Source organism: Nesoenas mayeri, assembly GCF_963082525.1.
Source record: "Nesoenas mayeri genome assembly, chromosome: 3".
NCBI classification, from domain to species: Eukaryota; Metazoa; Chordata; class Aves; order Columbiformes; family Columbidae; genus Nesoenas; species Nesoenas mayeri.
The window spans coordinates 103,681,094-103,696,203 of NC_137544.1; the positions used below are offsets into that span (position 1 = coordinate 103,681,094).

Sequence of the window (15,110 nt, forward strand, 5' to 3'; positions counted from 1 at the left end):
CTTGCTTATTTCATCCCATATCAATTCTGATTGTCAGGTGTCAAGGTTTCACAAAAATAGGCTTAGAAGTAGCAGTCTGGATTTTGATTACAGCGGTGTGATTGACCTGTCATTGCTGATAGGTCTGTGATAAATACTTTTTAGACTACAATAGAAGTGGCATCATACTCTGCAGTTACTCGAAGTGAGATGATAAAGATCCAAGTCAGGGTTTCAGTCTGGATTTTGATTTGGCACACCTCAAAATTCAGGAGAGTTTGACTGAAGGGGTTTGATTTAGTGTCACTTTTAGTGGACAGGCTGTAGGAAGCTTCCAGCTCTCTCTGGTCATTGTTGAACTGGCAGGTTTGGTGCTGCTGGAGACACAGAGGACGGTGCCCTGGGAAGCAGGACAGGCTGCATTTCATAATAGGAAACAGAGAGGAGGGAGGCAAAGTTGTTGATGTTCCCACATGCAGGCCAGGATGGAATGGTCAGAAAGCAGAAAAAATACTAGCAGATTAAAACTTAGAGCCAGGGAAGTGAAATTGCAGCTCAGGCAGTCTGTACAAGGAGATAATAGTGTTAATTCCTGTGAGTAGTGAGCTGGATTCTGATCAACCTTGTATAAGCAGGTGTACTCCAGAGATAGTGAGTATCAGAAAAACAGGTTAATTACTATTTTTAGCAATGGAATAAGGGCAGACTGGACAAGTTAGAACTATTTCTCTGATAAATGTTAGACAGAGGGTGCTGAAGGAACACAAGGATCTGACATGGCAACTACTAATTGAAAACTCTGCATGAGCTGGACAGAGTCAGGTTTCATCCACAGGAGCCTGCCGTATGCCCAGGTGGCCAAAAAGACCAACAGCATCCTGGCTTGTATAAGGAATAGTGTGGCCAGCAGGACTTGAGAAGTGATTGTGCCCCTGTACTTGGTGCTGGTGAGGCCGCACCTTGATTGCTGTGTTCAGTTTTGGGCCTCTCATCATAAGAAGGACATTGAGGTGCTGGAGAGAGTTCAGAGAAGGGTGACAAAGCTGGTGAGGGGTCTGGAGCACAAGTGTGATGAGGAGCGGCTGAGGGAACTGGGGCTGTTCAGCCTGGAGAAAAGGAGGCTGAGGGGAGACCTTATCGCTGTCTGCAGCTACCTGAAAGGAGGTTGTAGCATGGAGGGGGTTGGGCTCTTCTCCCAAGTAGCAGGTGATAGGACAAGAGGAAATGGCCTCGAGTTGTGCCAGAGGAGGTTTAAATTGGATATTAAGAAAAAATTCTTCACTGAAAGGGTTGTAATGCACTGAACAGGCTGCCCAGGGAAGTGGTGGAGTCACCATCCCTGGAGGTGTTTAAAAGGCATTTAGATGAGGTTCTTAGGGACATGGTTTAGTGCTAGAGTTAGGTTATGGTTGGACTCGACGATCCTGAGGGTCTCTTCCAACCAAAATGATTCTATGATTCTATAAGAGCATGGTCAGTCTGTCACCAAGAGAATCTGTCTGCTCCTACACCCTGCCATCCCTCCAGTGTCCCTCAGATGCTCCAAACCAGGCTTTGTCCTGCTGAGAGGCACCTGGCTGCTAAATGCCAGGGGAGAGCTCCCCCCAGAGCCAGGCCTGCCTCTGGTACCAGCTCCCAGAGCCAAGAAAGAAGTTCCTTCTCAATGACATGAGAAATCCTCGGCATCCTGTGCTTTGGCAGGAGCAGGGAGACAAAAAAGAGGGCAGGGAGAAAGCCTGTCTCCAGTACTTCTCTTGAGTAGAAGAAGGGAGGGGAATAAAGTAAAAACTGAAGCAGATATACCTAATTCCTGCAGACTGCTCCTAGCAGCTCAGAAGAATAACTAGAGGACATCCACGAGCAGAAGGTCATAATGGCTTAGGGACCTCTGAGGCAGAGGCAGACAGGCACTGAGGAGAACCTGGGGAGAAAGAGAACATGCTCTTGGTACTAAAATGTCTTACTAGGGCCCTTATTATGATCAAGATGTGGAATAAATAACCTAGAGAAACCAGAGCCTGACCACCAAACTGTATTAGAGTTACCTTGATGGGCAGGTAGTGATCTGTTGGTAAAAACCCTCTTACCATGCTCTGTTCTTTTGCATCATCTGCTCACATCTGTATAATTCAGAAACTTTATCAAATTATTCACACACTCTGTTTGCAAGTTGCAATGTGTCCATAGGACTGTGGTCTCTTTCTCTGTTACCTGCTCCAGTTGTCTTTACAGACTCAAGACACCCTGCTGAAACAGAGTCTCTTCTGGGATAAATTCATCACGGGAGAAAAGCATGCTCCCTGTTTTTCTTCCTGCGTGGTTTTCTTTTAGTAAATGAGATGGAAAGAAGGCTGACTACCTTCACAAAGTACTTTTTTTTTTTTCTTTGGTAGGAGTACAGATATGTGACTCTAAGATATACAACACGTCATCTGAGTGGGTTGAATCTGGAGTGACTTTTCTCATGTGCAAAGAGGGACAGTTTCAGTGTGTGTCTCAGGCCCATACAGTCATCGCACAGCGCACAGATTAGAAGGAGAAGGATGCTCTGAAACAGCATTGTGGCACGCAGCAAGTATTTTAATGCAAGATAACTCTCTACGACAGTTTTGAATAACAAGCTACTTAATACAAATACTTATTCTTAATACAAATACTTATTTTGTAGTTTCCCAGAACGTCTCAAACTGTAGTCCTGGGTAATGCATAGTCAGTTCATCAATGAATTCTGGAGGCCTAAGGTGATACTGGCTGCTGCTTATTTCTACTTGCTAAGTGGTGTGAAGAGAACCTTTAAAACACCCCAGATCCTCACCTGATAGTTCCTGTGACTGCTAATAGTGTCATTGACAGAGGGATATTAGACAGGCCTTGAAGAAGTTTATAAAACTGATTGTTTCCAAAGACTTCTCACAATTTGAAAGCAGAAATTATGAAAAGGCTGAGTTGTCTTTCCTCACCGGTGGGACACACACTTACAGAATGGCTCTCTGCAGCTCCGCACATGCATCAGCTGCTTGCACTGCCAGAAGCTAAAGGTGAGGCTGAGACTACAGATGCAGGCAGCTTCTAAACAGAAAGGCCTTTTTTTTTTTTTTCCCAAATAAAAGGAAAATGTGTGGTTTTCGTTCTGGAACTGCCTGCCAGTGTTAACAAGGAAGGGTATGGATACCAGGAGCAGTGGCACCTTTGTGGTGGGGATTCAGTCTGTTGTTGTAATTCCCACAGTGTGTTGTGCTGGCTCTGACATGCAGCTCCCTCTCTGTCGATAAAAATCTGAAGTTTGTAGCCAATAGAGAATTTATTTAATTTGATTTTTTTTTTTAAAAAATGAATTTACCATAGCTGTGATTGTTCTGTTTTGCCCTTCACTAAATTTTCTAGAAGACCTCATTGACTCCCCAGGAGGTTTTTTTCAGACTGGCCAAGCTGAGGGGCTTCTCCAGTTCAAGGAATTCTCAGAGAGGTGCTTTGCCAGCTGCATAGCAAAGTCGTATCTTGTCAGATGAATAAGAATTAATTAAGTTGTTTTCTAAAGGCAGATTTTCCATCAGGAAATATCATTTGGAAAACTAGACTTCCTATGGCAATATATCATTTTACAGAAAATGCCGGGGTCTTTGTCAGTCTGGGAGAAAATAAAAATGAAATGTTTTGACCTTACCACAATGAAGCATTTGGATCATTTACTTCATTTGCAATTATACTATAATATACTTTACCGTAAAATTGACACGAAACACTTAAATTTTAATGCCTTTACACAAAAGCATTTGCCCCCGAGCTGTTTTCCTAGATAAGATTCTATTTGCAGGAAACTTTGGATTTATTCTTGCTCATTCCAACATGTGGAATGGAAAGAAAGAGAAATCATGGAGTTTCCTTCAAAGCAGGAATTCAGATTGCTGCTCGCATCAAGCACCTCTTCAGTACCACTGGTGTTTGAAAGACCAACTGGTGCATAGCTGGAGTACCACACAAAGCAAACAAACAAAAACCCCAAGGGCCGAAATCTGTTCCCAGTAAATATTTGAGTAATTTCAAAGTATTCATCAACTGCGGTCTGTCCATGAACAATTTGCAAACAGCCAACAAGTGCCAAATTTCACAAACTGTTCATTGCAAATAGTTTGCCTCTTCACTGTGACTGAGATGTGTGTCATTAAGAAGCCAACTGTTCTTCTTAAACAAGCTTTTTAGCCTCACCATAGTAAAAAAACTATATGTGAGGAGCAGGCCAATAGAGTTTAAGGGAAATTATGTTTTGAAAACCTTGCTTAGACATTTCTTCATAAAAATATTTACTGCTTTTTATCCAAGGATTCCCAAGCCCAGTGAGCATCATTACTTCCATTTTAGTAGCAGAAAAAATACAGCAAAAGGAGAAATGGCACAATTTATCCTAGATCCCATGCAGATAAGAAGAGCTGGGAATGGAGTTTACCTCTCTGGAGTTCCAGTTCACAAAAGAGTATCTATGGGATGATAAGTTGCCTTTTATTTATAATGGGTATTAGTGGCACGCTCAGCACAGAAGGTGCTGTATAACTAAAAATTCAACGTATCAGTTTCCATAGCAGACTTACAATAGAGGTCTGTGTACTCTTCCTTTTCTAGATGCAGAAAATGAGGCATATATTGCAAATTGATTTGCAGCATTTGGGGCTGGCAGTGCTGTCTCAGCCTTTTCTGGCCTCCTCTCAATTTGTTGCTCTTATCATCATCTCTAAATTCACATTTAGAGCATATGCCGAAAGTACTTTGATTTCAAGATGCGCATGCAGATAAAACATTCCACACTTAGAGACGAAAGGTAAAACAAAACAAATCCCACAACAACCAAACAAAAAACCAAAACAACCAAACAAAAAAAGCCCCAACCCTGAAGCAGCTCGCTGAAGGCAGCTGATGACGATCGCTCCTTGATTATTGCTTAAAGACCAGTATTTGCAAGCACCTTATCCCAGGAGGACTTTAGGAAGTCTTCTTGAAGAGATGTTGTCTCTACCATGACAAGTTGCCTGTCCTGACGAGTCTGGTGCTGAGACCGCATTATGATGACTGATGAGGCTGTCTGGAACAGTTAACTCAGCCATTTGTAATCATTTCTCTTACAGGCCTTTCAGTAATCACTTCGGGAAATTCTTTTTGGACAATGCAGGTTCTGGGGAGAGAGAGAAGTGGAGTGATTTCTCTTTTGCAGGAAGGAATTTAGATAGACATAAACTTGGGGGAAAATGGAAAACAAAAATTGGTATAAAATCTTTTTGTCACTCTAGATATTCCTGCAAGGCTATTTTGTTTTATTTTTGTGTAAATTAAAGCCCCATCCACATTCTGGCTCTGTTCCAGATGCACAGAACTTCACAAGATAGAGTGAAGTAATTTGGCAGAGACAGGGCAGATCCACCAGAAATAGGGACCTCTGGGGAGAAGGAAACAGTAAAGGTTGTTTTCTTTCCTAAACTTTGCTACCATTTTGTGATGTGAATTTGAGCAGATTATTTAATCCCATGGCTTCTTAGTACCCTTACACATAAGAGGTACATAATTCTGCAATGAATCCATCCTGTCCATTTTTTCCCTGTGGTTCATGTCTTCTACTAGTTGTTTTAAATCTCCTTATGGCCAGCTTTTCAGCCCAGCGTTTCTCCCCAGGTTTGCCCTTTCTGTGGAAGGCGGTAGCAGGATGTAGGAACATGTGCCAGAGGAAACAGAAAGCTCCTCCTTTCTGTAATAGGCAGATGATAATAACCTGCCTCTTCCTATTCATCTTAGACTGTCTTGTTGAGTATTTGTATGCTCATCTTTATACCAGAAGCCAAATATAAAGCTGAGTAGGGCTTCCCAGCAGCATGGTTTGCATCAGCAGAGATAACCTGGGCCATCCTGCCTTGGGCTGGAGCACCAGCTTTTGTAGCACCTAACTGAACCACCTTGGAGCCATCCGGCAGAGGTGATGAGGGGTCTGGAGCAACTTTCTTATGAAGAGAGACTGAGAGAGCTGGGTCTGCTCAGCCTGGAGAAGAAAAGGCTGAGAGGGAATCTCATCAATGTTTATAAATATCTCAAGGGTGGGTGTCAAGAGGATGGGACCAGACTCCTTTCAGTGGTGCCCAACGATAGGATGAGGGGCAACGAGCACAGACTGAAGCACAGGAGGTTCCATCTAAACATGAGGAGAAACTTCTTGACTTTGAGGGTGCCAGAGCCCTGGAACAGGCTGCCCGGAGAGGTTGTGGAGTCTCCTTCTCTGGAGACATTCAAACCCACCTGGACACATTCCTGTGTGATCTGCTCTGGTGAACCTGCTTTAGCAGGTGGGTTGGACTGGATGATCTCCAGATCTTCCAACCCCAACCACTCTGTGATTCTGTGATCAGCTGCTCTACAACATCACTCACCACTCATACATGAATGCTGAGGATTATTTAACTTTAAAGATCTTTGGAAAGCTGCTCTACAGAGCAAAATTGTACAATAGTGGTACAAAAAAACCTAAACACAACAAACAACAAAACACCAAACCCTAAAAAAAAATCAATATATCTGTTTCTCATTTTTTCTTTTGCACCTGAAAAACAGAATGATGAGTAACTTCCCTTTTACAACCTCTACTCATAGTCAAATCAGAGGTGCCAAAATGGGTGAAGACAGGAGTTTCTTATGCCTCGCTCAGGTGCTTTATGGCCTTCATTTTGATAGCACTTGCAGAACCTCCTTGAGAAGTACTTTCACATCTAAATACCCCACAGTTATAGTCAGAGATGCTGTCCTTTACCTTAAGCAAAATTAAATGTTGCAGTGAAAATAGACAATATAAGCACATTGGCATCTTTCCCAGTAAAGGGAATACGAAGTAGTTTTTCTTGTTAATGCCAAGACAGCTGTGTTTTAGATTGAAATAGTCATCTCACCCTTTTGCTATTTCTAGAAATAATGCAGCTTGCCTACCAATAACAAATGTCTAGCATTTTCTCTGGTACCAAAACACTCTGGACGTTTGTTGCTGTTCTGTAACATTATATCTTAACAGAAATGCCTAATGCAACGAATAAATGGATTGAGCCATAGAAATGGCAGGAATTCATAACTGTCACTGCTTCAGTTTGTGTCTGTTGTACATATGTAGGACTTGATATCATTCCTCAGTGTTCACTTTATGTTTTGATACAGCAGGCATATCTTAAATGTTTGTTCTTTTGAAATGCCATCTTTGGATTGCAAGGTTTCGGAATTATTCCATGTGTTGAAGCTGGAGAAAGGAGCTGCAGTGACCTTTCTAAAGGTGTTCCCTCTGTCTGTGTGATACAGTCAAGGCACAGTTTCTACGGGAGACATCACTTCAGGAATTCCACCTCTTTTGTACAGGAAGTCTCCAGTTTTTACCCGAAGTTCCTGTGTTTTATTTCCTTTGATTGTGGCATATTTTAAATGTGAAGGGTTGGGGATGTCTGATTTTAAAAAAAGCCTCTGGATTTGTATTTCTGTACGTAGGAACGTTATTGAGCCTTTTGCCAACATCATCTTTCACGTGAGCTTGTGCAATAAGCATAGAATTTCCTTCCTTTCACAGAAGCAATAATAGTAATAATGATAGTAATGAGGAAAAATAAGTCTGACTTATGCCTCTGCTGTTGCTTTCTTCCAAACAATCAGTATTTACTGGCCACCATTTGCAGCTGGCATTGCTGAATGGCTCCAGGCAGCGAGACACGGCCGGCTTGTGCCTGAGGTGGGCTGCTGCCAGGTGGTGGATGGGTGACTGTTCTGGACATCGCTTTTGAGGAGGAAGGATGGTGCTCATATCCAAAAAAATACATTTTTTTCACACAGAAGGGGGTATATATAGCAGTATGGGATGCTGGAGAGTTGGGCAGGGAAAAATTTTAATGAAATATAAGAAGGGAAAGTGTAGAGTATTGCATCTGGGTAGGAACAACCCCAGGTTCCAGTATAAGTTGGGGAATGACCTATTAGAGAGCAGCATAAGGGAAAGGGACCTGGGGATCCTGGTGGGCAGCAGGATGACCATGAGCCAGCACTGTGCCCTTGTGGCCAGGAAGGCCAATGGCATCCTGGGGTGTGTTAGAAGGGGGTGGTTAGTAGGTAGAGAGAGGTTCTTCTCCCCCTCTACTCTGCCCTGGTGAGACCACATCTGGAATATTGTGTCCAGTTCTGGGCCCCTCAGTTCAAGGACAGGGAACTGCTGGAGAGAGTTCAGCACAGGGCAGCAAAGATGATGAAGGGAGTGGAGCATCTCCCTTATGAGGAAAGGCTGAGGGAGCTGGGGCTCTTTAGCTTGGAGGAGACTGAGGGGTGACCTTATTAATGTTTATAAATATATAAAGGGTGAGTGTCACAAGGATGGAGCCAGGCTCTTCTCGGTGACAACCAGTGATAGGACAAGGGGCAATGGGTACAAACTGGAACACAGGAGTTTCCACTTAAATTTGAGAAGAAACTTCTCAGTGAGGGTGCCAGAGCACTGGAACAGGCTGCCCAGGGGGGTTGTGGAGTCTCCTTCTCTGGAGACATTCAAACCTGCCTGGACACCTTCCTGTGTAACCTCATCTGGATGTTCCTGCTCTGGCAGAGGGATTGGAGTGGATGATCTTTTGAGGTCCTTTCCAGTCCTTTACATTCTGTGATTCTGTGCAGGGAATGTGAGTTCTTTGGAAAACCTGGGTAAGTCAGCTGGAGTGAAGGTTCTTCCTAAATTAACTCAGGCTGAACTGGGACCTTTAAGTTGTCTCTTGCATTTGTATTAGGAACAACAGGAAAAAGGTTTGTCCTTCCTTCTGATATACAGTAGATATGTGAAAATGAACTGTGTTTCCAGTTTCAGTGGAAGAGAGGGTTTTAAATGCTCAGGTACTGTGTGACTCTAGTTGGATTTGGGTTGGAAGGGGGGCACTTGGTTGCAACATATGAAAGAAAAAAATGTTCCCTAAACTTTTCTCTGGGTGTCTCCAGAGCCAGAGGTACTGACGTGGCATGAAAGTGTGGGAGGAGAAGTGAGTTACCACCATTTTCATCCTGATCAAAGAAGAAGCCTTTAAAAGGTGATGCAGGCTGCCTGCTCCAAGAGTGAAAAGCCTCCTGCAGAACACAAAGATTCAGATCCGCACTGAAACCTTCAAGCACTCATTCCCCCAGCATTTAAATGTTCAAGGAATTTTTGCCTGTGTCTTTGTCTACTGACACTTCAGAAATACGGAGACAAAAACAAATGAGTGCTGAATGCCACACCTTGAAAACAAGACATAGATCAAAAGGCAGATGTTGAGAAAAATATGAGCTTGTATTAAAATTTGCAGGGACTGTGCGCCACTGAATATCTAAATATCTGCAAATGTGTTAAAATGATAACTGCTTGGTGGTGGAAGTTTATATATGCATTCTGGTTTAGTAAACAATCAGTATAGCACAAAAGAGAGTTTTAAGTGTATAAAGAGCAGGAGGTTGTTTCTTGGTTTGTTTCTTTCTTTTTCTTTAACCACACTATTTAAAATGATACAGGAAGTGCAAATCTGATGAGAGACTCCAACTGGGTGTGTGCGTTAAATATGGAAGTAGCTATGCAGAAATCCAAGGTAAACGTACTATATGGTTTGAAGTCAGTGTGTGTAATGAATTATTAAAATGCTGTCAAAACAACTGATTTTTTTCCTTGAAAGCCTAGCCACTATTCTCCTAGGGTTTACATTAACTGGGTACAGACCAAGGGAAAGTGCATGTAGAGAAGTCATCTGAGACAGGCAAAGAGGTGGACACTGAGAGTGCATGGAATCAGGACCCCATTTGTGACAGATGAGAATTATATGGTGTAGCATATATCCTGGTATAGCAATCATATTGGTATAGTATGGTATATATATTCTATATATACTATTATAGCAATCATACTGGTATAACATGGTGTGTGTATATGTAGTATATATACTGGTGTAGCAATCATATGGGTAAGCAACTGCTCCGAGGTCACACAGAATGTTAGGGATTGGAAGGGACCTCGAAAGATCATCTAGTCCAATCGCCCTTAGTAGAAAGGTTGCCAGTTCCACAGACTTCATCTTGTGCTTTCCTGCTGTCTGCAGTGTCTGGAGGTCTCTCTGTACTGCAGGAAACAGCTGGACGTAATAGCTTCTGGTTTTCACTGCAAACCTGGTCAGTAATTCAGATGCAAGTCCTAGCCCCGTGTTGAAATACTACATCCCCACAAAGTCGCCACCCCAACACTCCTTTTCCAGTTGTGATCATAAAATATCTAAACGCTGATATAATGCACAAGCATTTAAAATTCTGTATGTGTTTTTGTACATGGAGCTTTGCAGCTGAAGGGCTTTTCCCCTTTGTTTCGCCAAGCTGCAGGCCAGGCAGGCAGGAAAAGCGAGTCCCTTGACACCGTCCTGCGGGTAGCCTCAGCTTTTGAGGGGACAAACCCAAGTTGAGAGCAGCTGAATTACTCATCCCCAGTCCTGTGTTGCCCACATTGATGCTTAGTTGTGCTGTAAAAGATTATTACGGCAAAGATCAGTCTGCTGTTGGATTTTTTTAAAGGTTTCTTGTATACACACAGATAAGTAACAACTTTAAGCCATTCCTAGTCTGAGCTTTAATTGAGACCCTGAGGTCTTTATCAGTGATTCATTGGCATTTTGTGGTGTCTTACCGGGCAGGTCTTCAGCAGCTGTCGAGCACCTGAGATGCGGCGGTATGCTGTAGGTGGCAGTGTATTTTTAAACTATATTAGTTGAGCTGGGGAGAATATACACTTGGTGATTTTATTTTTTTTAATGCTTTTTGCATGCCACTTGCTTTCAAAGTAGAAATTAAAATCTTATATTTTACAATATATAGGCAAACACTAAGAGGAATTCACAGAAAGCAATGAACAATATTGTTTTCCTGCATTTTCCTGCATTTTTAACAGAAAAATGTGGTTTACCTGTTCCCCGGCCCCCACCCTCCTACCACTGCAATGAGCAGCAACACATCGTACTTTGTTAATATTTCCTTGTCACAATGCCTTGGTGGAGTTGTGATTTGGGTATTTTGTGCTGCTCTTCTTGCATAGCCAAGGTCTGCTGATCAGACCGCATCTCGCAGACTTAGCACAGGCTCTCCTGGAATCAGTAAATGTCCACGGGCTATGGCAGGTAGGGGGGCTGCCTAGTCAGTAGAAAAGAATGGGGCTGTGGAGTACCTGTTTACTGGTTTGAATGAGTCAGTTTTGAGGCATTTGGGTTTTTTCAGTCAAAAGTTAATATACCCTATGAAAAGGAGATGGAAAAAAACATGCATTGCTAACAGAGAGGGGTTAAAAGAAAATTTTAAATAAGCATTACAAAGACAGGAAAAAAAGTAATCAGGACCAGAAGGATAACACAGTTGTTGAATTAAATACACTTTTATTAGTGACACATGCTTCGTGTACAGGAAGTGTGTGCTGTTCCCAAATTTACTCATCCAGCATCTGCCAGTCAGCGTTGCTGATGACTTCTCTGCCTCGTGCAATACATCTGGTTGAATCCACTACCCACAGATCCACTACAGCCCACTAAGTGAAGATTTCTTCTCCACAGCAATCCAGCACATGGTTGGTCACACACAGACTATCATTTATTTGCACTCATCAGGCTTTCAATATGACATAAAATCATTGTAACATAATGCATTATTAAATACATTTTCCAACTGAAAAACATAAACTTGACAGACTGTCAGTGAATATTTTTGTACTTTAGAAGAGGTTTGTGTAAAGAAACCCTGGAGTACATCCCCCCATTAGCGTAATAAAGCTCACCAGTTATTCAGAGCAAGAAACTGCATGGAATGAGCTTGTCCTTTGCCTTGTTCTCCAGCTTGACTATAAACAGAGTTTGAGTTTTGCTTCTGAAAGTCATCTAAAGAATGATTTGTATGAGTGTAGTTGAGTCTGTGGATTATTCACAAAGTGTTTACTTGGGCTGTTTGTTGGTTTTGGTGCTGCTTGGTCACTTCGATATAATGTGTTCTTTGTGCTTTCATGGATCACTGACTAAGTTTGTAGACAGGAAGAGGGGGAAAATGAAAGTTTCTATGAGGCTGTATGAGCAGTGTTAGAGTGACTGTGAGGATCTGTTGTGAATTTGAGAGCTTACAGGGATTTATCTTTCTTTTTCTTTCCACCCTCCCCCCCAGTTGCATCCCTTTACCTCCCAAAAACTGATACTGAGAGCTTTTGTGTAGCCAGGAGCAGAGCGTGCGCTCTCAGGTGGACAGAGGCAAGCCTGAACATCTTGTTGGTCATAGCCAGCCAGGGCTACAGAAGCGCCAGAGTCCTGAGAGACCTTGTGTGAGATGCAGATGTTGGTTTTCAAGGTGGTGTTGGATCTCCCACTTCCCAGGTTGTCCTTGGCCTACAGCTGGTTCATAGGAGATGTTTGCCAAATTTTCCATAACTGGGCCAGTCAGCTGACTGGAAGACATTTTTGTTTTAATGAAATGGGGTTGGCTTGGTTCCACCTAGATTTGGCTTTTTTTTTTTTTTTTTAATGTAAAAGATAACTGTGTAATATCCTTTCTGTGGAAAACTGCTACCTTTTACTTAGAACTGGAATGACCTTTTCTGAAATGTCAAGTTAGGCCGGAGACTGGAAAATCCAGACCTTAGTGGAGGCTGTTTCTAAACACATCATTGTAGTACTTGCTAATAGCTACTGTGTTGATTGCTGTTCTAAAGCAGAGCCACAAGTACTACTAATGTTTATTTCTGGTTTCATCGCAATCAAATATGAATGATTTTGATATATTTTTCCAGATGTAGCTGAAAGTACATTTTAATTTCAGTTATTAACTTACACATCTGTTGCAAGTCTGAAATCTAGAGGACAGGCACATGCAGGTTTGTCACCTCAGATTCACCACTAGCTTACAGGAACATATCACCCCAAGCATAAAGATATTAGGTTGCCTGCATTAATTCTCGCTATATTTTTAGTATTTTAATTGTAAAGCATTTCCATCATGTTTTGCTGCTAGGACACAGATTTTATGAGGAGCAGCTCTGAAAAACTGGGAATAATACAGGTCAGCAAACTTAGAAAGCTTATCCACTGAGTAGTGAAGCAATATCCAAAGGTAGCAATAAGCAATATTCAGTTAGATGAAGGGGCACTTTTTGGTTAAAAAAGGCATGGTTGTTTTGATAAAAAATTACATTTCTGAGTTGCACGGAACTTTAGAAAACTACATATGTTAATTGCTGGGAATATTTCTTCCTTCTTACAGAAAAGGAAAAAAAGGGAGGAAATTTGGCTTGATTAAAAATTACTCAAGTAGAAAGCTCCTCTTGTCCTTCCATTTGCATGTGAACATGCAGGGTTATTCTATTAAAGAGGTATTTTTCATTCAAATAATACATAAATATTTTATTTAATGAATCTATGGCCTTGAGGCTTGACTTCAATACACATGAGCCATTTTCTGGTTTTTTTTACCAAAACTCTTGGTGACCTGCATGAATTTCACACCCCCTAAGGAGATTCCTTTGCACAAGTTTAAAAACAGAAATGTCAAATGTTCTCTTCAGGTGTGTGTTTCTAGCTGTGATGGAATACCTTGGATCTGAATCTGGCCCTGGATATTCCTTTAGGCAGGAATATCAAAGAAATCTCTGTTGTACCTTGCCATACTGCTGGCTACTAAAAATGGAGCTGTCAGCTTCCAGTTGCTAATCCATTAAATATTTTTTGGAGGTTCAGGTTACTGTTGACAAGTGACAGAGAACCTTGGTACAAACAACCCGAATGGGAAGTTAGCATATTCAAAAAGGAGACAAAATTTTCTTCGTGCTTTTTGGCTTCAGTATGAATTGTTTTGGAGAGGGGAAAAAAACTCAACAAACCTTTATTCTGTAAGATGGCTACAGTGTAGTCTACGTTTGCATTACCCTCACTGCACAAGAAGCATTTGTTTAGCTGATATAGTCTTCTGTAATTACCTTTCTGGACGTAGAATGCCCTGAAGGTGGAAGAGGAAAGGTCTCTCCTTCTCCTAACCTATGGCTCACTCTGAAATCAAATCATTCCTCATTGTGAAGAGTAGCCTCGTGGCTATACAAAAACCTTTTACCCAGCATCTTTCTCTGAAGATAACTTAATTGGGGAAGATTCATAACTTCTGATACAATCTTCTTGTCTTCAAGTTCAGACCAATAGCTCAAGCAAATCATCTGAGATGAAGTTCCAAAATTAATCCTAAAGAATATGAGAAAAACAAGTTCTTAGGTTAAAATGAATTGAACTGAATCCATTCCATTCTTTAAAAATAGAGAAAAACTTTCCGTTTTATCACGTTATCTCTTACGCACCTCTTGGTGCTGATAGAGAGGAGGTTCAGGTGTCTGGACAGCGCTGTCTTCCCTGTTCACATTTTCAAATTTATTTGTCTCAATTTTTATGCTTATTGGTGACAGAGGAAACATTTCCACATAGCTCGTGCTGAAGGCAGGCGTGATTTCTGATGAATGCAATGTGTAGTGCATTGCAGTTGCCAGAGGGATTTTTCTAAAGGTGAGGAGAGCTGGGGAATTTGGGGTGCTGCAGCTGATCATTGTGTTACTGGCTCCCAGGTAAGGCTGGTCAGGGTAGCAGCAGTGATTTAATTTCAAGCCCTGTGGCTGTAGTGTTAGGGAGAGAAATACATGGTGGGGCTTTCTCTCAGATGATTTTTCCATGGGAACCGAAATGGGGGCGCAGGTTGGTATTTCAGGTTTGTGTGAGGTTTCACAGGTTTCTGACCCCAAGGCTTGGCTCTCTGGCAGTACTAAATGCATGACATCTGCGTTTGGCTGGGTCTGTTGGGGGTGAAGAAGCCCCAGAGTTCTTGTCTATGGAAGACACGTGACCTGTGTTTAGGATATTAAATCATTCCCCATTTGGAGAGTCACTGGGTACAGATGTTACATTGATACTGGTCAGACATCTCACATCAGGCAAAACACACATTGCTTTTAAAATTAGCATATTTCAGGAACTCATTTTTAACGTTATTCTCTTATTTATTGTATGAGCATCAAATTGAAGCACATTTATAGGAAAAATAATCTGCTTTTTGAAACTGTTATAACTATGGTAATGAAACCT

At 41.9% G+C, this 15,110-nt stretch overlaps 1 protein-coding gene across 1 annotated transcript in view; it reads left to right on the plus strand.

Moving 5' to 3' along the window:
* Positions 1 to 15,110, plus strand: part of ALK (ALK receptor tyrosine kinase) — a gene marked incomplete at both ends in the record, with an annotated part of 342,274 nt that overhangs the window by 71,531 nt on the left and 255,633 nt on the right. The gene's annotated exons all lie outside the window — the stretch shown is intronic.